We start from the raw sequence: 12,933 nt of genomic DNA on the forward strand, positions 1-12,933 counted from the left end.
TCTGCATTGCTGAACCTGCGCTCTGAAAGAGCTCAGCAGCCTGTATGGTAATGAGCCCATTTCTATCAAAATGGCCTGTATTATTATTCATGTTTATTGGCTTCAGAGCAGTTCAGGAAGCACTTTTCAAACAGATACACTGAAATATTTTCTTTTACACAGACCCAGCAGCTATTTGTATTTCCTTCGCTTGAATCCACACCCCCAATGCAGTCTTAATTATAGTGACACCAAATGAGACAATTATTGCAGTATGTGAAAAAGACACTTTTGGGAAAGGTTTTGGATAGTATTAGCAGTTCTACTATACTTTACATCTAATTAGGGCTGTTCCACAATGTCACCAACCCTCTGTCATTAGCCTGCGAACTCCCTGGCTGCAGCGATGCATTTGCTGGACCAGCAGGAACGTGTCAGACCACGGTCACACTCCCCCAGATCTTTTCACGTGTGGATCCTTCATGTCGACCCTTTCACTTCCCTCCCATTCCCTCTCCCCCCTTGTCTCCCCCTCCACCCGTGGTGTGACATTTTCTTCATGACAGTCTGTCACCGAACTGCACTTGCTGCTGCCTCGGTAAAGGCTTACAAAGAGAGTGTAACAGCCAGTGGCCAATCGAGTTTGTGCAAGCTCCATCAGCTATGGATGAAACATCCACGAGAGAGAATAAGGACTTAGAAGAAAACTGGATAAAAGGACTGCGACGGGAAGCTAGCTGGCAGGTTAGTGATACTAAGATGTATGCTTGCAAGCAGATTAAATCTCAGCACTAAAAATCTCTGAACTTTTTACCTAAGCATAGGTGAAACGTGTATGTTTATTTGTAACAATGCCTGAAAGCATATTCCTATGGGAGCAGTTATCATTATCTTCTTATTTTCTTAGAATAGTTGTAAGATTCCAAAGCTAGCTATTCCAAATTGTAGGGCAAGCAAATAATTTTATAAATCTGCAGTCATTACTAAATGCACACTCGCTTAATAAAGATCATTGCAATAACAAGTTCCAGGTGCCTACTGTAATATCAAAGGAGGTATGTGCCTTGTGTCTGTATATATGCAAGTTTAGTCCATTTAAAAATAATAATACACCACCTGTCACCCTGTTACTTAATTCTGTCATAGAAACTGTAACAAGGGATTTCTTTCAGCTTCTTTTAATGAGGCAGCATCTTTAAATGCACAATGCTCGTTTTCTTTATCATGCTGGACTCACAATAGATGTGTATGCAGTTCAATCCAAAAGCAGGCAGTTTTCATTAAAGCGTGCAAGGCAGTAGGGTTTACATTATGCAGTACCTTTCTGGAGTTTGCACAATTAGGTACTGTTTCAGACCTGCTAAGCCCCACTGAGTGGTTGTGATTGCTCTTTACATTACATCCTAAGCATTGTCTGTGCGCTTTTTTCTGCTCTATAGCATTTTAATTAGCCAGTCAACAATAGTCAAGAGTTGTATAACCAAACAATTTCGTTTTTTCTCTTTCTGCTTCTTACAAAGAGTTTTAAAATTTGTTGTTGTAGTTGTTGTTGTTGTTACTTGCTACTGTCTTTTGGTTATGCCATCATACCAAATTCAGATAAAGTTGTGATTTGATTTTTTCCTGTCAGGTGAAGCTATGCAAGAGTCCTAGCTTGGTAAGAGTTACTGCAGCAGTAACTCCAAAAAACTCACTGTAAATGCTACAAAGCATGCTCCCTTACCCCAGAAGAAAAGCTGGTTTAGTTTGGTCCCCTTCCTAAAACTTTTTTCTAGAGAAGGGAATACAAATGTCTTTTCAGAGGAGATGATACTCTGTGCAGTACTGCTTGTGGCTTGTGTCAAGGTGCCTTTCTGATTATCTCTCTGTATCACTGGCAAAATGAAGTATAAAATCAGGATGTTTTGAATATCAAAGCCAAATGATCCCTTTTCTCTGTAAAGCTGTGAAAGCAGGTGTGTGGAAGTAAAGGGGAGGAGATGGTCACAGTGTGGGCACGGCATGGGAGACTGCCACTGTGCCAAAGGATTGGGCTCCACAAGTGGGTGAGAGAGTGGAAGACCTGGAGGTGATGAGGGAAGAGCAGGAAGAGAGCTGGGGCATTGGAGGTACCTGCAGCTAGCTTGTGTATGCCACTAAATGATCTGGAAATCTGTCCTGCTTCCCTGGTTTGTGCTCATTTCTGCTGGGTCAGATGAGTGAAGAGTGAGTTGGGAAAACATGGAAGCAATTTTCCTCTAGTACCTGGCTGCAAACCAAGCATGCCATGGCAAGAATTAATTTCCGGTCAGGTGGTTCTGCCTCCTTTTTGGGTCAGGGAGCATTGCACCACTGCACAGTAGTGCTGGCAGCACAGTGAGGGCAGGAGTCACTCCCGTGTGCTGTAGGTGCCATACCCACAGCTGTGAGATGGACAAAGGTGGGACCTTATCTCTTAGGAGACAATGTTCCCTGCTACCACTGCATGGGTGCTCAAATGTCCCTCTCCTTCCTAGCAGAAATGCTGACTTGATCAGCTTCCCGTCAGCAGGATCACAGGGATGGCAGTTGTAGCTGTTTTGCTCAGGGACTGCAACTCTGTTATATCTGAGTGAAATGTTCAGAGAAGCCCCTGGGAAAGGGTTATCCAATTCTCACTCTGATTGTAACTCATCCCATATTTCTTCACACTGCAAGGTCTTCAGAAGTCCCATGGTAGGGCAGAGCATCAGTCTTGAAAGGAGCTGATTTTAGAGGGAGCACTGCAGAGCCAGAGCTTCTCTTCAGGCCTGTCTGCTGGGGAGCTCCAAGGTGATGGTGTACATCCTTTCTTCTTAAATGGGCCAATTTTTTTTAGCACTAGGGTCTTATATCCATATTTAGTCTCCTAAATAAATGTCCTGGTTTTCTGAAGTGCTGAGTATCCTGGGAAGCCAACAGACATTTCAGTTTTCTTGGCCTTCAGCATGTGAGACCTGTGCTCCAGGGTGTTTACTGGGTACCTGTGACATGGTCCTGCGCTCAGGGGCAGGCTTTGGTATCACATGGCAAGCGCCATGGAGTGGCCAGAGTGCCAGTCTGCCTCTTGTAGTGAGAGACCTGGCAATTCTCACTTTGCACTTGGAAAAATCAGGCCACTTATTTAGCAGGCTAAATATAGGTTAAGCAGCCAAGCTTGAGCATCCTACTTTAAAAATTCTGGCGATAGTCGTCATCTATCATACCTTTCAGCCAGCACACTTGTCATGCTGTGAGAGGTCTGTGCGGTAGCTCCATGCACATGAATAAACATCAGCTTGCTAGTAAAAGAAGGAAGAAGCTTACAGTATTTCTTTCAAGGGGATATACAGTTTGGAAATGGATCACATTCTCTCTCCAAAACAAGTGAGTTTTCTATTAAGTAAAAAAAAAGTGCTAAAATGATAATTCTGTTTTTATCTCTGAACTTCAACTTTTTGTCTTCTGTTGTTCTCGTCATCTCAGACTTTGCCGTAGTGGTCTATATCTATTCTTGATTTTTCATGGAGAAAGGCGGGCCTTCGTGCTCCTCTTAGCAGACCTTCAGAACAGGTTTTCAAAACCTCCTATAATCCCTTTTCCTGATGTTTCCTTGGGAACAGCTTCTGACATCAGACAGATCTATAGCTGTCACAAGGCTAGCACAGTTTTACCACAGACCACGCACATATTTGGGTGACCGCAACCGTGCTGATAGACTAAAGGTTAAGAAATCTATAAGGGTCTGGATGTCAATATTTAAAGAAAAAAGTCCTGCATATTTATAGAAACAAATGGATTTTCCTTCACATTTACCCATCCAGGGAAAGTTGTGCTCTTTGAGATGACAGAGTAACTCCAGTTGGTTTAAAAGCGAATTTTTCTTCTGCAAATGAGAGCAAACAGTAATCCAAAATGTCCTGAGAAAGGAACAGTGCTCCAATCCCAGCAACTTGTCAGAGTCATGAATCCCTCTGCTGATGTACTGAGATCTTGAAAGCCACAATTTTCTTCCTAATTGATGGCTCAATCAGAGTATGGCCTCTGTCTCAAGCTTACATTAAGCTTTGTCCTTGATGTGCTGAGTTACTGTATAGCCTAAAATACACTGTCTGTATTGCAGAGGGAGGGGTACAGAGCAAGAAAGATTTAAGTCATTCCAGAATAATTTGGGATCTTTCATCAAGACAGGCATGCAGTTGATGGAAAACAGGCATTTTTTCAGAACCTTCAGCAGACTGATGATCGTTTCCTATGAAATAATAAAAGCAGACATCTCTTGCCATTTTCATTCAATTTTTAGTTCTCATAAACATTTGTGGGGAGCAGGAGTAATTTGTCTGAAATGAGAACTTATCAGGCTTTCAGAAGGTTGGGAGCACAGCAACACACAGTATAAAGTGCAAGAGATGCAATAACCTCTCTTCTCCTTTCCAGTATGGTGCATGAAGTTAATATTAATTGGAGAAGAACACTGGGTAATCACTGTTTTTGTATGTGGGTTATATGTGCAGGTGTGTGTCTGTCCATTTGCATTGGCATGTGCATGTAGTGTGTTCACATCTTCAAGGTATGGCAGAGCTGAAGAGTGAATGTTTTGGAAAGGGAGATTTAGAAATCCCTGTCCAAAGTAATATGTAAAATTTTCAAGTTATTTCCTGTTCTGTCAACAGTAGCCTTTCTTAAACCTTGTAAAATTTTCAGTTCCTAGTTCAATAGTTTCATAAGTATTTGCTTTCTCAGATCTACTAAAACAATGCAAAATGTTAAGCCATCAAAATTTTTGGGTTTTGTTCCTTCCTTGTTTCACAAGGACATAAATGCCATTCTGTGATGATAGAAACATAAGCAAAAGAACCTGCAGATTTTTTTTTTTTTAATTTTTTTTGTTTTTGCTGCTCACAGTAGTGCTGGTGGCACTGTTGTTCTGTGTTGGTGGTAGCCAAAACAGCGCTGTTAAACACCTGGTGATTCGAGCATGGAATATAATCTGCTACTTCTTGTATTACTTCACAAGTCTTCCCTGTGTTCCTCCGTGATACTGGATGTGAAAGTACTGGAAAAATCTTGCTTGGTTATTCAAAGAAGGCAAGATTCAGGTGTAGTATATCCAATAACACCATTCTACTGTTTACTGTGAACTCTAAATGCCTTCAAATAGTGAAGTTGATGAAATTTTTTTGTGTGTGTGTTGGGGGTTTTCTGTTGGTTTGTTTTTTTGTTGTTGCTGTTGTTCAGGTTTATTTTTGGTTAGTTTGGGTTTTTGGGGGTTTGCACAATTCAGTTATCTTAGACCAATAACTTCTGAAACTTAATTTTTTATCGTTCTACTGAACATTGAGTTTTCAAGACAATCATCATAAAAGATCAACTGCTGGATTAATTGTTTATATTTTGTTGCCTGTTTTGATATTTAAGGTCCATGGCTGCAGGCTCCATGGTCCAGGTGTGGGTGGGCTGGATGGACTTCCATCCCCTCCATCCACATGGGTTACCATGACAAAGGGTATTGTGGAGGCTTCACAACATGATTGGCAGCTGAGCAGAAGCATATAAGCTGGAAATTCTTTATCAGTTCTGCCTACAGTTGGTGTTTCGGCTGTTGCTTTATTTGATTTCATATATGTAATATATATACATCATGCTTCAAAGTGTGATACTGACACAGGGAACTGTTATTGAGGAGTATTTGTGAGAAAATGAGTCTTACATGTAAGGTAGATGCTGTTAATGAATGGCAGTGCACTTATGTCTTGGGGTTGTTAGACTCCAGTGCTGGTATTTGACTGACTGTGATGTTACATGGGCATGTTACTCTGACCTTCCACAGGCCATGTCAGTGTGCCATGAGGCACCAGCCTTTGGGAGCGGCGGACATGCTGATCCCACTCCAGGTTTCTGGCAGTGATTCATTCATCTGTTCTCGGGTGTGAGGGTTAGCCCCTGTCCCATGAGGACAAAAGATTTGCCTTATTTTCATCACACTCGAAGTGTTCTCTCCTTAATGCTCCTCATCAAGTGGAAGCAGAAAGGGAGTATTCCCTCATCAGGCAAGACAGTGTCAGTCCTTCTGAAAGCTGGGATCAGGCTCGTAGCCATAAGAAAAGAGACATAGATGCACCAGGATAGTACAAGGTGTCTTTTTGATAATAAAATACCTAATTAGTGTAAAGAGAGATAGGACTGATGTGTGATATTGTATGGACTGTAGTTTTAGAAATCAAACGCCAAAAGACTAAACTGAGGGAGAGGTTCTACCAACCTCGGCTATTTAATACCCTGTGAAATGCACTGTGCATGCTGTGCTTAGCTTGCTGCTGCTCAGTACTTTAAGCCTGTTCATAACCATTCACAGCACTTAAGATCTAAAGATACACTCATCCTTTGATAGGACAAGGTCAATTATTCTCAATTTATTGCCAGCACCAAAGTGTTTATGCAGTTATATTTATAAGCGGAGTTTATGTTTTTCTAACATGAAAGACATTTGATAGTAAAAAAGAACATTTCATTTGAAGATTACTTTTCTTTGACATATTTATATTAAAAATGTGCATGCGTGTATTCATATAAATGATACAAGCTCTGTCTTTTGGTTTTGCTAGGACACCACTTAGCTTCTTTTTAACATGCTAATAGAATGCTGTGCTATCCTGAGGTATGAATGTGGAGTGTGCTGATGGGCAGACAGACATCTGGGTCTGAGAATAACATTAATTAACTGCCACCTTTTTCCACTGGGTTTGTTCTTAGAATCATTCAAGCTTTGTATTCTTCCCCTGCACTACTAGGATGAGCATCCAGAGCAATGTTTAATACTTTCATCTTTTAATACCAGTTTCGTTTTAGAAAAACCTGTAGATGGGCAGCTCTGTTCCTGCAAAGCCTTGGGAGGCAGGATTAAATCCATCCTGGTGTAATGAACCACTTAAGCATGTGCCTAAGAGCGGCCTGTGCCTAAGAAAAGCCTATATTAACTTTCTGGCCTGATGGAAATATAGGGTAGGATGGAATGGAATGGAATAGAGTAGAAATTTGAGTGGAGTGGAATGGAATGGAATGGAATAGAATAGAATAGAATAGAATAGAATAGAATAGAATAGAATAGAATAGAATTAAAGACTGAGCTGGAATGGGCCTACAGTGTCCATCTAGTCCGGCTGCCTGATCAGTTCAGGGCTGACCAAAAGTCAAAGTGTGTTATCAAGGGCATTGTCCAAGTGCCTCCTAAACACTGACGGGCCTGGGGCATTAACCACCTCTCTAGGAAAAGTATTCCAATGTTTGACCACTTTCTTGGTAAGGAAATGCTTCTTGACATCCAGTCAAATGTCCCCTGGCACAGCTTTGAACCAATCGCTCAGGTTTTGGACTGGATCCCAGGGGGAAGAGATGAGCGCTACTCTCTTCATCTCCCCTCTCCAGGAAGCTGTAGAGAGCAATAAGCTACTGGTTTGCTGATAGAAACCTGGGGGCTTCCTGGTTCATGCTGTGCTGGAGGTTTTGTTTTGTACCTGCTCAGATTTTCTAAAAATTTTTATTTTTGGCAAGGGGCTTATTTGACAACTGACAAAAATAATCAAGTAACATTTTTGACTGTGCTGTATGAATCACTTCTGTATTTATTATTCTCTCAAAATCTATAAGGAAACATCTGTATTTAGAAAGTATTTCTCAGACATAAATGTTTTACATACAAACCATATTTAATTTCTATGAATTATATTTTAATTCATATGAAAGCACTGGTTGCCATCATGTACTCACTTCTCTGGTGTTATCACAGTTTAAATGTTCCCTGAAGGCTTTGCACTGTGACTGGTCTGCTTTGTGTCAGGCTCAGGGCAATTGCATGCCAGCTTTGGAGGCAGATAGTTGGCGCCTTAGAAGAAACCTTCACCTCCCTCTTCCCAGGGTATCCCAGGCAGAGTTTAACCTGTTTACATCTCTTTGCTAATTTAGTCCTTTACTTGCACAGAGAATTACTGCCCGGCATGCCTGAAAGTGGTGAGCAAATTATCTTCAAAGGAAAATAAAATATTTTTGGTTGTGTGAGTGGTCTTCAAAATATGTTCCAGTGTACTTCAGATGGGGATGTGTGGCCAATGTGCAGTTCAGAGTTCATGAAACTTCTGGAATTCATGCATGTTCTTACAGAAAAATACTGTTGGGTTTTTCCCCCTCGTAAATACCTCTGACTGATGAATCATACATCTTTCTCAATCCTATCTCCCACAACTATGTGGCACAGAATTCAGCACTCATCTGGCTGTGGCTGTTGGCTTATCATTTTTGTTTTGCTGGGGGATTTTCACAAGCCCTGAATCTCACTCTGAGCTGGGAAGGAGGGCAGTTGGTCAGCAAGTTACAATTGGCATCTGCTCCTCCTTCCAGCAGATTCTGGCATGCTGCTCTCAGTTGACACCCAGCCCTCACCCACCCCAGGGCTGGGGCTTTGGGAGGGCAGTGCCCGTGGCAGGACTCAGCCACTACCCAAGGCATATCTGGGCACTCCTCCAGATGCCTCCATTTCATTCTCCTTTCTCCCCACCCACTTATTGCCAGATAGTAGAAAATGATCAACTTAGCTTTTCTGATTATAAGAAGAATCCTCTCTTCTAGTATTACTGGATTTAGGAACACTCATTGTTTGACACCACAAATTACATGACTAAACTTGGTCTTCAGTAGGAATGCTGCACAGTTGTTCCACACAAGCTGTTGCAGACTTCCTTGATCACTTTAGTTGGAGGACAGGAGTTCTTCAACATTTTAAATAGCTGACAGAAGGATCTGTTCTCAACCCCTTCCCTCAAGCTAAACCTGTGATGTGTCAAATCCGTCTCCAGGACACAGACATTGCTGTACTTCTGAACTTTTACTGTATTATCCGCTCTGCTTTGCCCTAAGCTGGTTTTCTGGAAAATGAGATGGATTTTGCTTCTTGGCAAAAATAACTATAGAGAGCTGGAAAATCCAAATGAGCTGATACATCTTTTGTTATAGCTACTTTATGACGGAGCAATTTTTTTTTTTGTTTGTTTGGGGTTTTTTTTGATGTTCACAATATAGGTGCAGTTGTATATTTTCTCTATTTGGTTTTTATGATAAAGTCATCAAATAGTACATCTTTTTATACCTGATGTAGAATTAATTTCAAAATAATGTAATGAAGGAGGTAAAACTTCATATTCCGTGTTTTGTTTTTTTTTGTAGGAAATAAAAATATTTAGGAAATAGATTTTTCAACTAATAACATGAATTATAGGAGCTGATAAATGTGAGATTAATAGCTAAGAAAACAGTAATTTCAGATGGATAATTTAGATTTTTATCATTTATTAATCGTAAAAAGTAAACCTGCTGTATAACTAATTTTAGTTTTATCAAGAAGATGAATTGTTCCAGCTAATGAATGTATAGATACTCTATGCCAAAGGCATTCGTAGGATTCTGTTAATAATTTAACTGTGTCATGGCATATGCTTTGTCTTCATAAACCAATTAAAACATACAACTTTCTCCACTGAGCTGCACGTTGGTCTTCAGTGTCTACAGCAAATTAGGACAGCATTTGTCTTAAAATACACTTCAGTATTGCAGGTGCAGAAATTTAATGGGGATAGTGTCTCCAGGTAGAGACCCTTGCCAGGCAGCCTGCACCACCGCCATGTGAAGGAGGTGCCGTTTGCAGCATTTCAGGGAGCTGATCCTACAACTACTGGTCACGTGGGCTGAGTGAAGGGCTTGTGAATGGTCTCATCCTAATCAGCTGGGTGTAATTCCCTGCTTAGGTTGAAATGTGGGCATAAACATGCAAAAATCTCTTTTCCATTTAAAATCTTTGAGATGGGGCCTATCTGTTGCATTAAACTCATGTAAGAAATTACGTGACTGGGACTCACTCTTGGCAAGGGTTTAGAGATGCTGCTGTAATACGAATAACAATGCTGGTTGCTACTGGCCATTTTCCTGAGGTGGCATATGCGGGTGAACCAAAGCTAGAGGTTAGAGGGTAATAATTGCACTCAGGGTTATTTTTAGTCCATCCTAGAAGAGACAGAAAAATTTTTAAAATGGATTTTTATATTTAAGGAAATTACAGCTTTCTGGAAAATCTTCAGAGCTATGACAAAAACTGGGAGACAAGAGGGTGTTTAAAATTGGGGACTGGATTTCTGTATTCTGGTCATTCAAAGCTGTTTGTTTCATCTCCTTTTTTCATCCTGGTGAGGTGAATAAAAGAAAAGTGTGAATGTGTTTAGGTTTTATTCACAGCATAGTCGTAACGTCAAAGCAAATACAGATAGAGATAGACAGAAAGCCGACAGTGGATAAATCAAAAGACAGCAGGCACTCAGATATTCAGCTCTAGCTAATCCAGCTCTAAACCACATTTTGTTTAGCTGGTTAACGACCTGTATGTTGCTGTTCCACCAATACTGTGGTTTTTTATTTATATCTTTAATACATTATCGGTAGGCGACATTATGGGTAAAGCACTGTTGCTAAAAGAGAAGGAAAAATTATAGTTATTGCTATAATAAACAGCTTGAGAATATCTGTTTAAGAAGATTGCAGTGATACAAAAGGAAATAGCATGAGATTGCAACATCAATTATTTAGAACAATGTCGTTATATTCATTTTTTACCCTATTTCTTTTCTCAGAGGCAAAGTTCAGTCTTTACAGCATCAGGTTTCTGGAGGCATGAAGTGCCTGCTTGGGTCAAAAGTCCATAGCTTTCTGATGAACCAGGTCTTTAGACTTAAGCGGGAGCGTGTCCTTGAAAGGATGAGGCAGGAGTTCTCCAGAGGTGGAGATGAGGGGGTGCCTGAGTGCTCCCAGCATTGCTCTTGTGCATCTGATACAGCTACAGCTTTGCTGGACAGGAGAGAGGTGCCATTGGCCTTAGGTTTTCTGGGACTTTGAGGAAAATAGTAATTTTAGGCCATCTTGCCCTAGTTTTAGCAGGCTTCTGGGAATAAGAAAGGGAAAATGGATCTTTGTAAAGACTTAAAGAATGTTACTGAGAGGGAGAGGATGAGATCCGGTCCTTATGGAGCACTGAACCTGGTTTATAAATGGAGTGAGGAATTGTAAGTCATTGTGCACTTCTAAATTTGGGACTTTTGTATGGATATTACTTAACTGAAGACAGAAACCTTTCCTGAAAAAGAAAATGCAATTGTGCCAGGCAGGTAGGAATGCTCAGGTTTCATTAGAAGTGAGTGTAAAGGCAATAAGCAAACAAAAGAATAAAAACATTTTCTTTTTCCTTTTTTTCTCTTTCCTTTTAATTCTGTCCACAAGTAAGAATTACTTCAGAAAATAAACTAAGGAGGTGCTACTAAGCATGCAGATTGAGAACATCACACCTCTTGCTTATATTGATGTTTGGAAACAATGCTATGAACAATCCACTCAGCAATAGTTTTCTCAGTGCAAGTAAAATTATCAGTGGCACAAGCCTCGTAAAAATAAATGATATTTTATATAAATGCTGAGTGAATACACAGAAGCTGTGAATACAGTTAGGATAGCTGCCACTGCTTAAAGGTCAGTAAAGCATAGCATTAAACAGCACATTTTGTGCTCCCAGACACGTAACCCATGATAAATTTTATGCAGTACATTTCTGAAATATCTATGGACGCATTTTCGTCAATAATTCACAATCCTTTAAAAGGTTTTTTTGCCTTTTGACAATCAATAGCAGGACGTAGTGTCTATAAAAGTTGCTGGTACTGGACTTCCACGGTCAGTTTAATTGGAGGACAGATGATGCTGAACTCCTACAGCAGCTGATATGTCCCCAAGCTCTTCCTTCCAGCTAAACTTGTGACATGTGAGCCCAGTGGGCAGGATATGTGCAGCACCTTTAGCCAAGTGCTCAGACCATTTTCTCCAGGGGAGGGTTTTATTACTTGTTGTTTCCCTTTGCAAGGTGATGGGTTTCTAAAGCAAGCGTAGGAGGACTCAGAATGCATATTAGTATGAGATATTTAGTGGGAAATGTCACCCCTACGACACGATTTTTTCCTGCCTCTGTTTGCTAGTGTAAAGTCAGCAGAAGTAAATTAGCTGGCAGATTTCAATGGAGAATGTTACCTGCGTCCTCTGCCAGATAGCATGTGGAGTGCCAAATTAGAATTGATTTCTCAATAAAATTGAGTTCAGCCTCCTCAACATAATTTAAGACAGAATGACAAAATCTCTCTCACTCACTTTTTAATTTTATTATTTTTGGTCAGTTTTGTTCTTGGATATTTTTGCTGCCCTAATTGCTTGTTATTATCTTCTTCCTTGAATCTTTTCCCTTGTCCAGGAAAGCAAAACCTCATCTGCTTTTATAAACAATTAAGGAGTAAAGTAAAACGGAAAGGACTTCTATGAATCGCCTCCCTTGCCTCTCCTCACACTCCTAAGACTCTCCTGGCAGCTGAGCCAGGAGCACAAGTTCTTTCTCTGTGCTGTGACTCAGATGCTGAGAGCACAACAAGCTGTTTACAGTCCCATCCTCATTTCTCCTTCCCACTCACAGCACGTTGCTTTGGGAACCACCAACCAACCTAATTAAAACAAATTTTTCCTATTGTGGGAGCAATTCCCCAAATGCTCTGCCTCGCCAGAATCATGCTGTGTCTGCTCAGTTCGCTACCTCCATCCAGCTCCCAAAGATGCTCATCTTACTGTTAAGAAAATCAATGCCTTCTAATGTGGCATTAGTTCTTAAATTCAGCACATTTATCACATATACTTCTAGGGAACCTGAGGTAATACATGGAAGTGAAAAAAATATCTTCTTTTTAAAAGACTTGCGGAGTAAGTGGCTTCTGAAACATTAGCAGTGCCTGTTAAATGACTGTCTAGAAAGGCTATTCAGAACTAAATAAATCAGGGGTTTAGGTGGGGAGGCGCAGGTGGAAACACAAGATGGCAGCACTGCAAGGATTGCAAAAGATCTGGAAGTGTAAC

General features: G+C 40.6%; 1 protein-coding gene across 1 annotated transcript in view; it reads left to right on the top strand.

Annotated features, from left to right (window-relative positions):
• The window catches only part of PPARGC1A (PPARG coactivator 1 alpha), a 368,953-nt gene that overhangs the window by 194,305 nt on the left and 161,715 nt on the right, over window positions 1-12,933 (top strand). The window lies entirely within an intron of this gene.

Source organism: Corvus brachyrhynchos, unplaced genomic scaffold, assembly GCF_000691975.1.
Source record: "Corvus brachyrhynchos isolate BGI_N302 unplaced genomic scaffold, ASM69197v1 scaffold80, whole genome shotgun sequence".
Classification (NCBI taxonomy): Eukaryota; Metazoa; Chordata; class Aves; order Passeriformes; family Corvidae; genus Corvus; species Corvus brachyrhynchos.